Below are 15,432 nucleotides of genomic sequence, written 5' to 3' on the forward strand. Positions count from 1 at the left end.
GAGACTCCCCGGCTCTCTGGGGCCATTAGGATGCATGAGTGGGAACCATGCTAAATGGGACAATACACAGAGGTGTGTACAAGGGTAAATACACTCCAGTTCATATGGAGAGGCAGATACGCCACGGGTAAGCCCGACTAACACATAATTTCTTTGGCTAACCTTGGAATTGCATTACCCTGGGTGTTTGTCTTAGCATGTGTACGTGTGTGTATTTTGATATAGGGATTAAGCACAGTGTTACAGCATGACTGGGACTGCCTTATTTAGGGTCGTGCAGTTACATTTCCAAGCCATTATCTATACCTGCAGGGACAAGTGGGAATTTCAGTGTGACAGAAAACTCACACGGAGATGTATGCGCATACACATGAACAGACAAAGCGCTAACAGAGGTGTATGTCAGTGCACAGGCCTACATTCAATCTCCTATCTCCCAAACAGTAAAAGGAGAGAAATCGAGAGGCCTGTCTGCTCGCCATCCCTCTAAATGTTTAATGAACCATCTCTCCCTGTCTCCCTCCCTCTCCGGCTCTTCTGCCTCACTCACCCTGCTGTTCAGTCCTAACCCATCATCTACTTTTTCTCACTTCATCCTTGTTTGTCTGTCTCTCTCTCTCTTCCTTCAGGCTAACAGACGCCAACGAGTTGCACTGGTTCGCGATGAGGTCTGAATGCTGACGAGGAATGAGAAGAGGGGGAGGAGGACGAGGAGGAAGGCTAATCTGCATCCTATGTCAAAACTAAACCTCCCCCTGGCTTGGATCCAGACTCGCCAAATCTATCATTTGTTCTAACGTAATTTTTCACTTGATGTTTGAAACTGTGCAGGTTTGCAGGGCCCGGCAGGGCTGTCCTCTGTCCGGATAGTGTGGAGATGACAGCACCTTGCAGCCTGAGTGGATGCCGGGTTGCACGTTTCCATGTGAACCACATGAGGAAAAACGTGTGTCTGCGCTGTTCCAGCTTCTAAGTGCTTGTAATGTAACTGGCAAAATTTTTTTGGCACGAGGTAAAGATGTGAAAATGCTGCAGAGCTATTTATGTACTCCACAGTCACAGCTGTTATTGTTTAGACAACAAAGATTCAGTTGTGCAGGAGGGGGCTGTTGTGTTTTATTAGGCCTAATCTACTCAACCCTTCTTTATCTCCTAATGCAGAGGGGGTCTTTATCTTTTGACCTGTTCCAAATAAGCTTCTTCTACCGCTTAAATAATCTAGCAACACAGTTAATCCTGTCCAAATACTGCACACCGTTTACAGGTTAAACATGTAACCGCTGTCATTTCCAAATATCTGACATACACTTGTCAAATTAAAACTTTATTCAGGTAGACACTTTGCTAGTTGTATGTCACATGACTGAAGGCTTGAAACTTGTTTTTTTTTATGTTGGTGCTAAAATCTCAGGACAAATAGGTCAGGTCAAATAGAAAGAATAAAGACAGCAGCACAGAGGTTAGCACTGCTAGAAGGGTCCTGGGCTCAAATCCACTGTCTGGTTGTCTCCAGCTTCCTCCCACAGTCCAAACACATGCACGTTAGGTTAAGTGGTGACTAAACTGGATGCAAGTAAGAATGTCAGTGTGAATGATAGATGTTCCCTGCCTCTTGTCCTATGACAGCTAAGAGAGGCACCTTCTAAAAAGACGGATACTTAAACAGATGGACTAATTGCAACGTGTGAAGACTCAGTGCAAATGTCTGAGGACTAGTTTTGGAGATCAGGGAACTAGTTGGAGAGGCCTGCGATCGACTGGCAACCTGTCCAGAATCTACCTATGACAGCTTGGTTAGGCTCCACCAAAACTTGTGACCCTGGAGTGGATAATTGGCATGAAATGGATGGGTATATAAAGATAGCATGGAAAACCTTTTTAATAATCAGTTTTATGAGGCCAGTTGATGTGAATAGCTTTTTACTGATGGGGATTCATTTCTGGACTTGAGGTTGAAAGAATTTGTGACTTGATGTAAATTTTATCTGACGAGAGTTCGCCTTAAAACTGATTTGAGGTTTGAGACTTAAAATTTGACTTTGTTTATGTTTTTCATAACTGAATAGTGAAAAACTAAACTTGTTTACTTGAGAATGGCTTGGTCACTCTGCCATACACAGGATATGAAAGACAGACGTAGCCACCGTGATGCCACCAAAGTCTTATTTGTAGGCTTCGGTTGATTATTTTCTTGGCTTGTCAGTCAAAGCATACCCTGCTTCATCATCTATTCTACTCTACATGTAATCATAATGAACAAATTGAATTACACGCTCTATTGAACAGACTTGAAAGAAGCAACTGGGATCGAAAACTCACTGGGAAATGATTTACTAAAGCCATAAATGAAGTGAGACGTAGAATCAGTTTCCCACAGACTTCTATACACTCAGACTGGAGTCAGTAAAATTGCCCCCTGCTGGCCATTCAAGAGAATGTACTCAAGAAAAGTCCAGACCTGATTTGAGCCATTTTTGACAAGAAGTGACACTCGATGTGATTTCAATTGAATTGGACTCGCTCTAAAAGCCTGGATTTTTGAAAACCTAACAAACAAGTCCTCGCAAGAGATACCGAGAGCCACTTTGTATAACCAACAATTGCTCATTACAAGCAAAAACACAACTGCTACTTTCTTTCTGAATGAAATACTACGGGGAACAAAAAAAAGAAAAATGTATTATTTTCTCAGATTTCTCAGATTTTGTTTTGCTCGGCTCCTCTAAAGAACATTTAAAATGCGTAAAAAACCTCTCATTCAGCTGTGGAAACACACACACACACATAATACACGAGACAAGCGACGGCGCGCGGGGGTGTATTTCCGTGTTTGCGTGCGCGCAAATGTGTACAGCTGTGGATGTAAGCGAGCGAGCCTACTTCCACTCCCAGCCCCAGGACTTCAAATTATCCTGAGGCTCCTCCAAAACACACTTCAGAATTTTTGTCTGCTTTCCAAACTCATTACTTTAGTAGGGCAAATCAAACAGGGCGCATTAAATGGAACTCAAACGTGAAGAGAGTGGAGTGCAGGGGGAAAGGAGAAGAGTGAGTGTGAGTGTGCGCGTGTCACAGAGAAAGCAAATGTGCCTGTGTGTTAATTAGCAGGATCCTGCTCTAATTAATGGCCTATGAATAGCCATGCTGGGTAAGTAGTCAAGGTTAGACACCTGTGCAGCCATATTGATGCTGGAGCAAACTTCTTCTCATGCAGGGTCTATCAAATTATCCACATTTAATGTAAATACAATATTGGCAGCCTCGGCTGCTGCTGAGCCAAATGATGAAACGAGCATGTGTGTGTGTGTGTTATAAGAGATACTGTGTGTATCCAACATGGATGATGTCAGAGCAATTAGAGAACACATGAATCATCACTGGGGAGGTAATGACCTCGGAGCACCACAGAGGAGAGTCAATTACTCCATCATAAGGGAACCTGGCACTATTACACATTATTTATTACTCATTTAAGAAGTGATATGATGACTTTGCCGTGCTCCGTGGTAACATTAATTTGCTATAATCCTTGAATTACTTTTTTTTGTTGCACCCTTTCAAATGTGCAAATTGAATTCTTGCGCACAGCCAGGGACTCTCCGAGAGACTTTTAATCGACTGTGAAAAGGCTCGCAAATTTAATAACTGATGTTCGCAGATTAAAATCACTAAAGATTCGCGTTTGCGTTGTTAAAAACCCCGATCAGGCTAGCGACCGACAGCCGTCGTCCAGCAAATGTCTGAAGCACGGCGATGGCTCGAGTCGCCCTGAAACACAAACCAGAAGCTGACTTCAGTCTTAAATGCTAACGTGAACCACGTGTCTCTTAAACCTTTTTGACTCATCTGAGCTACAGCTACGGCTATATCTGTGACCTGGGGCAGTAAAACTCATGTAACTTTTAATTTGATTGCGATCTTTTGTGACTGACTTACAGTCAGCACACTTTTACTTGCTTGTCAGTCTTGAAACGCTCATCTGGGAAGTAGAATTGCAGCCTGAGTCACACACTGAGTCCTGACAGTAGTTCTGCTGACATAAATAACATGGAGGGCGGTTGTGTTTGGTGCTACTTAACATGAATGCACACAGTCTTTAAAGGTGACATTCATACTAGAGCACCAGCATCTCAGACCATTTGCAACCAGACATGTTGAGTACTCAAGAGATTAAAAAAAAATCATACCACAGAGTAGATCTTTACTGTAGGTGAGTTTAAAAATAGCAGATATCAGCTCAGATGTTTGATGCTGATGTCACACGGGATGTAACACTTGTTGGGAAGCTTTTATTGCATTTACAGTAACCTAGCAAGTTGTCTAGCAACACTGTCTTCGCATCACCCGTCCCCCTGCGTGGTTCTCTTTCACGGTGACAAGCACAGTGAGGCGTAATGTTAATAAAATGCTCTGTTCTTTCTTTTAATTGGTTGTTTCTTTCAGGAGTTACTGTCTGAATGCTTCAGCCCGCATCTTGATTTCAAGAGTGCACGGAGAACCAGCGGGGCTGAAACGAAAGGTTCTCATAAGCACTGACATTCATGCTGATCTGCTTGCTGCACAGGCACCTCCCCAAAAAATGATTCAAACCATTCATATCAAAACAGTTGAATCTAGTGGTTTTTGAAAGGCTGTTTATGCTGTTTGATATCAGTCCTTGCAGTCCCACTTGATCTTAATTGGAATCCATTGCAACTGCTGTGAATCCAATCTGACTACAGCTACTTTTTTTTTTAATGAATGAATGAGCAAAAAACTTTTCAGAGCCACACAAGGTGTTTGATCCTTAAAAGACACATTTTCAGCCGGGTGCCACAGATTAAAAACGATAAAAACGAGCTTTTACAGGGCCTCTAATGCACCATTATGTCTTCATACAACTCATTTTAAATCTGCCAGCATGACTCTTTGGGCTTAAATTGTGAGATGTAAATGCTTAAAATACAGAAATCTATAACTTAATTACTTTGGCAGAGTATGAATGACCATGGGGAAGATCTTTATCAGTGAGAACAAGGTTAAAAGTGCAAAATTTATGTCCTCCTTCACATTTTCCAAAGACATGTAATGGGATAGATTGGAGTCTTTGCGGGCCCGATTCTGGCCCACGGGTGTTATATTTGACACCCCTGATATACATTTTCTGTGGCGCATTAGCTCTCCGTGTCAAATTTTCCACTTCCTGCTCTCTCCTTTTCTCAGCGTGTACGTTTGAACAAAGAGAGCATTCCCTCGTCAACAGATCAATACCCTGGATCCATTCAGGTTTGTTAAAGAGTAATAGGCATGGATTTGAAGGGGGGGGTGAGGGGGGAGGCTAACAGGCGCTGATTTAGCCAGGCTACGCTGGACCCATTTACTTCCCAGCTACAGCTAACGGGGTTTCTCCAGCCTCCAAAACACTTTGTACTGCCGTCACAGTGCCGTATACGGCAGAAGAAAAATTACCCCCATTATGTAATCTTTATAATGATTCCTATTGAGAAAGCAGAGGCTACAATGGCGGTACAGTAAATTACACTAAACACCATTACTCTTGACAGCTTCTTCTGAATGTGTGCGTGCATATCTGTATTTGTTGGTGAGTCAGCGTGTGTGTGTGTGTGTGTGTGTGTGTGTGTGTGTGTGTGTGTGTGAAGGTGTTAGGTGAGTGAATGATTGAGTGTGTGTGCATGAGTGCGTGAGCGCCACTCTCACAGTGAAATTAAACTGGGGCTCAGGTGAGAAACAGAGCAATGCTTCAGTGCTGAGCGAAGAGGAAGGAGAAGAAGTGGCGGTAAGGAGTTAAACACCCCAAGGACTTCGCAGTCGGTGTAGAATAAGCCCGTCTAAGGAGGAAGGGAAGAGGAGGAGGACGAGAAGGGACGAGGGAAAGAGGCAGATAGAAAAAGAGAAGGGGAACAGAGGGAGCTGACAGGGAGATTGAGAGATGGCGAGATTGATGGCATGTAATGATGAAACGGATGGAGGACGAGACAAGAGAGACATGCACGTCAGAGGCCATTACTCATCTGCGGCACGCACGCACATACACTCATACACACAGACAGCAAACGCCACCCAAGGGTGCCGGAGGAGCCGTCTACCACCCACCTCTCTATTTTTCTCACCTTCTTTCGTTTTCTCTCTGTCGCCCTCCTGTTCATCCCACCCTCCATCTGTGCCTCTGTGTCTTTTGCTTTTTTCCTTCCCTTCTTAGACTTCAGTCTGTTTCCTCTGAGGATTTACATCATTCGTATCAAATCATCTTATTCGTCACAAACTGTGAAACTTGTTTTTACCATTTATATTTCAAGTGGAACAGCAACGCACAAGAACTTATAGACAGATAGAGGTGATATTGCCTATTGTAGACTATCAGCTATAGCTATAGTATCAGCAATAAAGACAGGCACAAGCTTTTTGTTTGCTTTGCTGTTTTTGTTCCCCTTGCGTGGGTGCAAAAGCTCAAGTTAGGACTACGTATTGTTAAAATATTGATAAAGTCACACAACTCGACCCACTGACACACGCTGTTATTAATTAAATGACAGAACCATGCAAGACATGAGTCTACATCTGGCTTGTATGTGTATGTGTGTAGTGTTTTGGCCTGTTTTTCAACCACAGTTTTCCATAATGAGCACCCAGGGGACTTGGTGCATTGCACTCTCTTCTCGGAAAGGCCTGAACAGACTTGTGCAATACCTCCGATGCTCCCTGGAGGCTCGAGACACACTAACTGCCGATTTCCATAACAGAATACTCACAAACAGGGTGATCACTTCTGTCCCACAGGTTTTTAAAAATTTCTCAAGAAAGACGGCCCGTGCTGAAACCAAAGCAAGATGACTACAGGATTAATCCAAGAGGTGAGTGACATTTTGCATGTCAAGGATTTCCAATTAAGACAAACATCAGGCCGACATGCCCCATGTGATAAAATGTTGCTCCAGAATGCCAATGATGCCAAGAAATACTTCCACATAGAAACTTTACACAGGCCTATGAAAGACACCGACCCTGCAATAATATGAGAAAAAACCTCAACAATCAGAGGACCACCTATGAGCAAGCACTAGGCAACAATGGGAAGGAAAAACTCCCTTTTAACAGGAAGAAGCCTCAGGTAGAACCATGATCAGGGAAGGGCAGCCATCTGCCATGACCGGTTGGGTTTGACACTGCGGATCTCTGCCAGAGATTAATAAACAAAGTGGTCTATTGGGGTGATATGCTACTATGCGGTTTTTAAGAAAGATGGGGTGACGTTGTAAGCAAGGATTGTGGACCATAAAAACTAACATAACTGATGCTGTTAGGACTAGAAAACTGCTGTATAAATCTGTGATTCCCAGCCAGTGTTTTGGAGATGCCAAGAAGTACTTCTGGACCAGTTTCAAAGACTAGTTTCAAGTAATCTAAAAAACATCATAAATACATCTGCTGCACAAAAGAGTTAACTAAACTAAAAGTTATGGATAAAAAGTACAAAGAGGCAGCAAATGGGAACGTTTAAATGATTGCAACAGTCAAAAATGATTCCCTTTAGGTAAGCAGTTGAAGTCGTTAGCTAAACTGCTCTCTTGACATGATTCGTATAGCTAGCTGAAACTCTGAGCAAAAAAAGCTCAAGTTCTAGCTGCTGTCATTCTACAACTGGTAGTCAAAACTGTTAGTTACAAGTGTGAATAAACAGTTAAAAATGCTAGATAAAAGTGAGGATTTATTAGTCAGAAGTAAATTCAAACTCAGAACATGTTTTTTTCTCAATCAGTTAGCCTGCCAAGAGCTTTGACTTACTGAATAACTTTGAGTTGAACTGGAAAGTCCAGCATGTTGCTGCTGGGCCCAAATAATAATAAGTTACAATGGAAACCATTACAAAAGGGTGGAGGCAGATGGTTAATGCCGTTAGCTGTTTCACTGAAACACACATGTGACTTTTGTTTCTAAGTTCAGTTGTTTGCACGCTGTTGGGCATGCAGTGTGGCATCAGAGCAACAGTGAAGAGGTGTACTAGTTTTTATCACTACAGAAAGCTTTCCTACAAAACAACTTGTATTCATTTGAAAACCACTGAAGTGGTGTAATATAATTCAGGTACGTCTCTGTGAGTTAAAGTTGAACTCGGGACAGAACAATACAAAAATTCAAAGTGGACGGCGCCCTGCTGTGTCAACGCTTCCTTTCTGCTGCTGCTGCGGACTTGCTGTTTAAAATGAGCCCTCTCTCTCTCTCTCTCTCTCTCGAATAAGCTGCATTCACTAAACATCTGCTTAACACCCCGCACACACACCGCTTAATACAATGAGCCGATATGCCAAGCGGCGGAGTGCGTGCCGTCCTCTCTCCCCGTGGAGGCTTCTAATGCATCACGCCTAATCAGAGAGGGAGACTCAGCTCATAGTGCCGGCTAGTGCTGCATGCTAATCCTCTGCAGATGAAGACGCTAAGCTAAGCGCAGGCTGACAGGCATGCGGTGGGAATGGCAAAGGAGGCTAATGCTAACTGCAGTGTCACTGCTCCCTCCCACCTTGATTTTGCACACACACACACACTCACACACTCCACAAAGCCTTATGCATTTGGGTATTCATGACTTAGCGTGTGCAGAAAGACTAGCCAACGACAGCTGCGTTAAAAGCCTTCAACATCAGTCTGGCCAGCTGAGATTTGATTTGGCTGTGAGCATCTGTGTGTGTGTGTGCATATGCCTGAGGTTGTGTATTCATGAAGGAATTTGACAGTACGCTAACAAGCGCCCGGAGCTTGGCAAATGTGGAATAGAAGGGCTTCATAGCAAAGTTAGTTAAGTTACATGCACAAACAGACACACACACACACACACACTCTGTGGGATGAGTTCAGTGAGTTGTTGTGATTGTTGCTGTTTACCAGCAGAGGTGAGACAGAGCCGTGGCCTTCTCATTAAAACAGAGACCTCTAGAGCTCTTACGTTTCTCATTAGCCTTCAGTGTATGTCTGCCATGTGTTTGCACGCTCACACCAAAGAGTGTGCGAGTGGTTTTGGCGCTGACCCTGTGCAAATACACGTATGAGCAAGTTAAAAACCGCCATGCGTCCCTCAGCGTGGAGGTCTGTCAGGTCATCTGTGTCTCTGGTTAAAGATCTGGAGAGGAAACCAGGGGGAAACTCGAAGGGATCACAGTCCACAAGCTCACAGACGCACACTAACTGGCTGTAGTTGTGTGAAAGCACCCCAGAGAACCACAAAAGGCTATAATGTCTGCCAATCAGAAAAGAGCTTACACAGAGCTGCCTGCCAATCTCAGCCAACCACAGTTGCCACAATGCCCACCGCTGTACCCACTCACCGTCAATCACATTTCACCACCACGCCCACTGCCTGACAACCTGCAAAACGTCTTGCAACACCCAGCCAGCTCTCCTAATTACCACCACCGCTGCCAAGTACCCCTCCGCTGACCAAAACCACAACTTGACATAACATAAAATCTACCGCCAGGACTCCAAATCCGTGGAAATGCACCAGCTACAGTCCAGGATGAAAACCCTCTGTGCCTCGTGCTGGCTTCCTGCTTCCCCCTGTGACATGTTGCATCCCATTAACGAGGTGTCACCACTAATATTTAGGACGTTAATTTGCACCGCTCCTGAAGCCGCTTTGATCCAAAGAGAGTGTGACAACTTTAATGACTAAACAAAACAGAGGACAAACAAACCTAAAGACCTACTGCTAAATCATAGCGGGGTAGTCTGCAGGGGAGCAGCTTTTGAAGTGGAGGAAAACAACAGAAGGAAGCTTTTTATGCGGACACACCATCATTATGCTGGCCGAGGTGAGGCGGAGGCCTAATTAGGGATAGGAGATTGATTGAAGTTGTGTGTTTTTCTACGTTCAAAAGCACACAAAACAAAATTACAGGGGGAAAAAAAAGGATGAAGTTGAAAAAGTAAAATTTAGGGAGTAGACATGCAAATTTAAGATGATTTGTGATCTAAAAGCAGACTCTTTATCAAAGCCAACTGTACGAAAGCTTGTCTTTAGAAAGCGGCAACATTAGCTGTCTTTAGGCCTACTTGGGATTCACCCCGAGAGGATTTCTGGGTAGATAAATTTAAATGGCTACCTTCAGCTGGGATTAGGAGGTGATGATGCTTAAAGATTACAATTAGCGTCAGCTTAGAGGTAATATAAATCAATGAGCTTGTCAGCAGAGGTTCCAAGAAGATGGAGATGCTAGGGTTAAGCGTTTAAAGCGATGTTAATGTGCACCTGTATCCAGAAGGGAAAAGAAAGTCACTCTGGTTTTTTTTAAAATGCCAAACATCTTCAGTGTATCCACTCTCTTTCAAAAGAAGACAGCAAAAACCATCCTCCCTCTCTCTCTCTCTCCATCCCTTCCATCTTCTAAACCAAGTTATTCTTGAGAACTCGAGCTCCTGTCAGCTCCCACCAGCTCTTGCCTCTAACTGACAAAGGTAACCCTCTTATATGAGCAGCCACTGCTAAAAGCATGTCATTTTCTCCCGCTAATGTCAAGTGGGAACAGATCAGAACAGGCAGGAGGAGTTAATAACACCACATAGTCTCCTCGCACGGATCCCTTGGGTACTCCTGCTTATATGTGAATCTGAACTTCCTGTGCGACCTTTGTAGTTGTGAATCACCCGGAGTGACCTCACCCCCGTTCTGTCTGCATGTCACAATCCCCCCAAAAGACCTAATTCATGATGAGGGACGGTGCGTGAGTGCATTTACTCATGTATTTCATTTGCAACACTCCCCAGACTCTAAGCCTGGTGTTTTCTCATCTGTCAAACTCTTTGTCTTTGTTTGGCTGGTTCCCAGATATCACATGTCTTTGCTAAATCCATAAATCCACGGCGACTCGTAATCATTAAATACAGCATATGAGCCACGCACAGGAAAAACTAGGTGACTAAGATGTTGGTCAAACATTTGGACAGAAAAGTTTGGCTGTCCCCCTTCTAGAGGGGGGCTGTCACGTGTATCTGCAAACAAGTGAAAGAGATTACTTACACTATACTGCTTGGAAAAAAAGTTGTTAAAAAGTTTTTATAGGCTCTTATTTGTATTCCTATATAGTTAGACTGCTGAAATTCAGAACCAGTAGCAGATGAGAAGAACAAAAAGTCATAAACATTAACAGGAACATACAGTACTTTGGCTAATACTGACCCGACTCGCAGCTTTGCAAACACCATTTGGCAGATCAAAACCTTTATGTCGCCTGAGAGACACAATGTGATGAACATAAAACACAAAACGGCGGCGCTCACTATCTAAAAAAAAAAGGAAGTGAAGAGCTTTTCTTTTACAGGAAGAATGAAGAGCTAAAAAGAAAAAAGAAGACCTGCCCACATTTCTGCAGCAAGCTGACTTTAGATTTAACGTTGTCTATGCTATGATACTTCAGATACTTCAGAGTGTAAAGAAAAGTCAAGTTTGCTGCAGCAGAAGTGAGGAAACAGCCTGCAGATGAACTCTTCTACTTTCCATCCCCGCCTCCCCCGGTGCTCCTGATGTTTCTTATGCTAATTAGCCATGCGAAGCTTTGGGTGGTTAATGCTTTGCTAATGCATGCCAGTCAGGTAAACAGCCCTGGGTTCAGAGACCTGTTACGCTTCAGGTTTACTGGAACTCAATCTGGAAACCCAGTGGCTACCTCGCTGACTTCAGCTGTGAGAGCAGCAGCCAATTTTTCAGGGCTTACGTAGCCAGGAAATCTGGATCATAGATAAAAGAAATCCGGTTCGAGACTTCCTGTTCTGTCCATTGTGTTGTTGTTTATGAATGCAAAAAAAAAAAAAAAAAAAAAAAGAAGCTACATAACTGTCAGACACAGGTAATGGTTATGAGCTTGTGTTGCAGTGCAAACACTGCTTTGCTCGCCACGTGTACCGTTTACCTGCATGCATAAATGTGATTGGTCAATAAGCACAAGCAGACTATGGTAAAGGTCCTGGTGCCAAAAATCTTGTCTATCATTATATTTAGATGCCTGTTCACAAACAATATCCTTGCTTTTTCCTCTCCCATTTTCTGTTAATGAAATATTATTTGTAAATTGAAACTAGATTTAATTGAACTCACATGCAGGTTAATTTATTTGTGTTTTCTTGTGTTAATGCGAGGCCATATGCCCGGTAATAGTTTAGCCAAATGAAAGCTGCAGTATCACCATCAACGTGACGCTATAGCTGATGCTGATGGTGAACCATAGCCAGTTAGATCAGCAACCTGCAACTAAATTGCACATTTTTACATATAAAGTAGTACACAGAGTGCAAACTGAATGCTCGATCCTTTGTTTCCTGTTGTAAAGCTTTTGAATGGTACAAAATTTGCTGAAATGCTAAAATATAGTATTTTTAACTTTAACTGTTTTTTGTTTTTTTTTTACAATTTAAGTCATGAAAGAGAAAAGACACGTGTAATCTGTGAGGATGCACATTATATCAAGCCCGCATCCTTTGTGCTGATGAGAGAAATAAATCCAGCTTCCCACAGTGAATTGCTGGGATGTTCTAAAAGAGGCTGGGGCTGTTTCATCCATAACCAACAGAGCCATCAGCGGGAGAAATAGCGTCTCTGTATTCCACTCATGCCCCCCTCCTCTCCACTGCAGAGGCTAGAGGTCCGCACACACTGTGGCTCCACTCATTACCTTACCGCTTGGATGCCAGACCCCCATTCACCCTGCTCTCTCTCACACATGCACACACACTGAAACCCACACACTGCGAGCCCCCCTCCTCGATTAATCATCTCTTTTTAACCCCTCCCTCGCTGTGGAGGCTCGCACTCGCCCTTTTGCAGGATGCAACACGCTGGGAGAATGAAACGTGATCCTGATTCTGATTGGTACCTTCCGAGCTCGACACCGCGGTGGCTGGGCGGTTCGTGTTATTTGACCCCGGCACAGCGGTTCACACTGGTGTTTGAAATTCTCAGAGTTTTACAGGCGTTTCATAACTAAACATGAATTAATGAAATGAATAGATAAATAAATGATCAAAATGTCACTGCACCCAATTCAAAGTAGATTGAAGCTTTTTCTCGTTGAAAAAAATGAGTAAATATGTAGTGAATTACGTGGATCTTTGACGCAATATCCGCCCTTTTTTCAATGATTTGAGGAGCATGAAAAGAAAACTAGACCTCTATTCAGCCCAGCACAGGAGCAGGATGACACACAGAGATGCCGAACCTTGATTTACGCTTCCTCTTTTCTCTCCATTTCATCCTATTTGAGAAAGGCTGGAGGTTGGAGGCATTTATATTTCATAAAACAAACTTGCATTTGTCACCGGCAGAAAGAAAACACACAATGCTGCGGCGCAGCCAAAAAGCTCCTGGATGCTCCTAATCGGCTATTCTTTCTTTTGTTTCCTGTTACTTCTAAACAGCCTGCACGTAAACATGGTCAGAGGTCAAATAACGCAGTAATAAAAAATCCACTGTGCATACGCCAGAGCTCAACATAACAAATTATTTACACCGTGCTATTCCAGTGATATTGGACAGTAGATTCAATATCTAGAGCCACAGTCAATTGGCTGCCTAAGCTGCAAATCCGGGCGTTGAGATTTGAATTAATGTGAAATGCGATATGACACGTTTTGGAGGTTGTTCCTCTGATATTAAATTAGAGACTGAATACCTGAGCACAACGATTTTTTTTGCTTCAGGTATCCCATCCAAATGAGTTTTATCTGAATGTAGGAGTTCCAGCTGTGAGAGAGAAAATGTCCTCATATCCCGGTGAAATCACCCGGCTGCTGTCACGGTGTCCTGGGAGTCGTTCCATTATTCAGCGTCTACAGCAAAGCTCCAGGATTCGTCTCTAGATAAAAATCACCTCTACACCTGTTCTCTCTGGTGTTTTGTATATAGATAAACTTGCACAAAGATGGAAAATCATTCAAATGAAATGCAGAGTGCTGCGCAGAAAAACTCTGCATGTTTACTCTATGGAGGGAGTATTTCAGTCGACTAAATCAACTGAGCAAAAACTACCCCCCAAAAAATGTTCCAAACTTAATGTTCTCCCAACTACATTACCCACGATGCACCAAAACCCTTGCTTCAAGACCTAGAAAAAGACTCAGTGATGAGTTCCCGTCTTAGGTGTTAATTAAATACATCTAAACATTTTTTTCAGACCGTGAGTCGGTTAACTTGCAATGTGATCCAGAGAGTGTCGTGGCTGCTTTTGACTTCTGCAGTGAATCTTCGGTGGTGTAGGGTTACAGTGTAAGTTACCCGATGCTAGCGTTTAGGCTTGTGTGTGGTGTGCTGTGCTCCTGTGCTGATGTTTTATATGTGGTGTTTTTTTCCCCTCTCCTGGATGTCCTCTCTTTGCTATGGTCAGTTTATTTTTTGGACCCAAACATATTTATCCCTCGAGTTTCTCCACTTCTCTGTACACTTCCTAGCATTCCAATACTTTCACCAATCTTCCGCCAGGAATTTGCTGACATATGTGAGTCCTGACCCTGATGTTTTTATTACAATTATGGTGATAAAGTAGCCACAAATGCAGTGAACGAACCAGCCAATCATAATAACTTTAGGCTGTGTTGAAGCAAAGTGTAGTTACATCTCTCGTGAGGTGCACGTCAGGTTATCGCGTAGGGCTCTGTAACATATGTACACGGCAGATTGCTGCCCCGCCCTGAGCCTGGTCCCGCCAGAGGTTTTTTCCTGTTAAACGAGAGTTCTTCCTTCCCATTGTTGCCAAGTGCTTGCTCACAGCATGGTGTCTGATTGTTGGAGTTCTCTATTATTGTAGGATTTTTACCTTACAGTATAAACCACCTTTAGGCGACTGTTGTTGTGATTTCGGTGCTATATAAATTAAACTGAATTGAACTGATTACAGGGTAGATGTAACACAGTCATGTAAATCCAATAAGGAGAGAATATCTGACCACATTCCCATTAAAGCAATGGTTGGATAAAAAGTGGAACAGCTGACACCTTTACCTAGAGATGGCGTTTAAATAATAGTTTAACCACGTTGTGCCAAAATTTCTGTGTTCGGAGCTGCAGATGTTAGTATACTAACCAGTCTATAACAGTGACCCGTATTCACGTGGATAACATGAGAGGCAGAAGATGCAGTACTGCCCAGAGGTGGAATTTTTCTTTTATAGTCTACAGTTGTGACCTTTTGTCATGAATGTTGAAGGACTGGTAGTCATTTCTCTATATGCTGAAAGACATATGCGCATATTCACCTTGGAACTGCAATGCATTTAGTCAGCCAAGTTTTCACATGGAAGACATAAGAAACAATCAGGGATCGTCTACCCCTTCATTTCGCCAGAGAACTTGTGATGGAGTGTTACTCATCGATGCAGAGGGAGAGCAGGGGCAGGCTACAGGCAGGTGGCAGCGGGACGAGTCGGGGACTGATTTAAATATTCATAGATTCATTA

General features: G+C 43.2%; 1 protein-coding gene across 13 annotated transcripts in view; it reads right to left on the bottom strand.

The window, feature by feature from the left end:
* Positions 1 to 15,432, bottom strand: part of celf2 (cugbp, Elav-like family member 2) — a 239,346-nt gene that overhangs the window by 116,525 nt on the left and 107,389 nt on the right. The window lies entirely within an intron of this gene.

Source organism: Diplotaxodon limnothrissa, linkage group LG17, assembly GCF_057381915.1.
Source record: "Diplotaxodon limnothrissa isolate DT_005_m linkage group LG17, D_limnothrissa_male_GT1.1, whole genome shotgun sequence".
NCBI lineage: Eukaryota > Metazoa > Chordata > Actinopteri > Cichliformes > Cichlidae > Diplotaxodon > Diplotaxodon limnothrissa.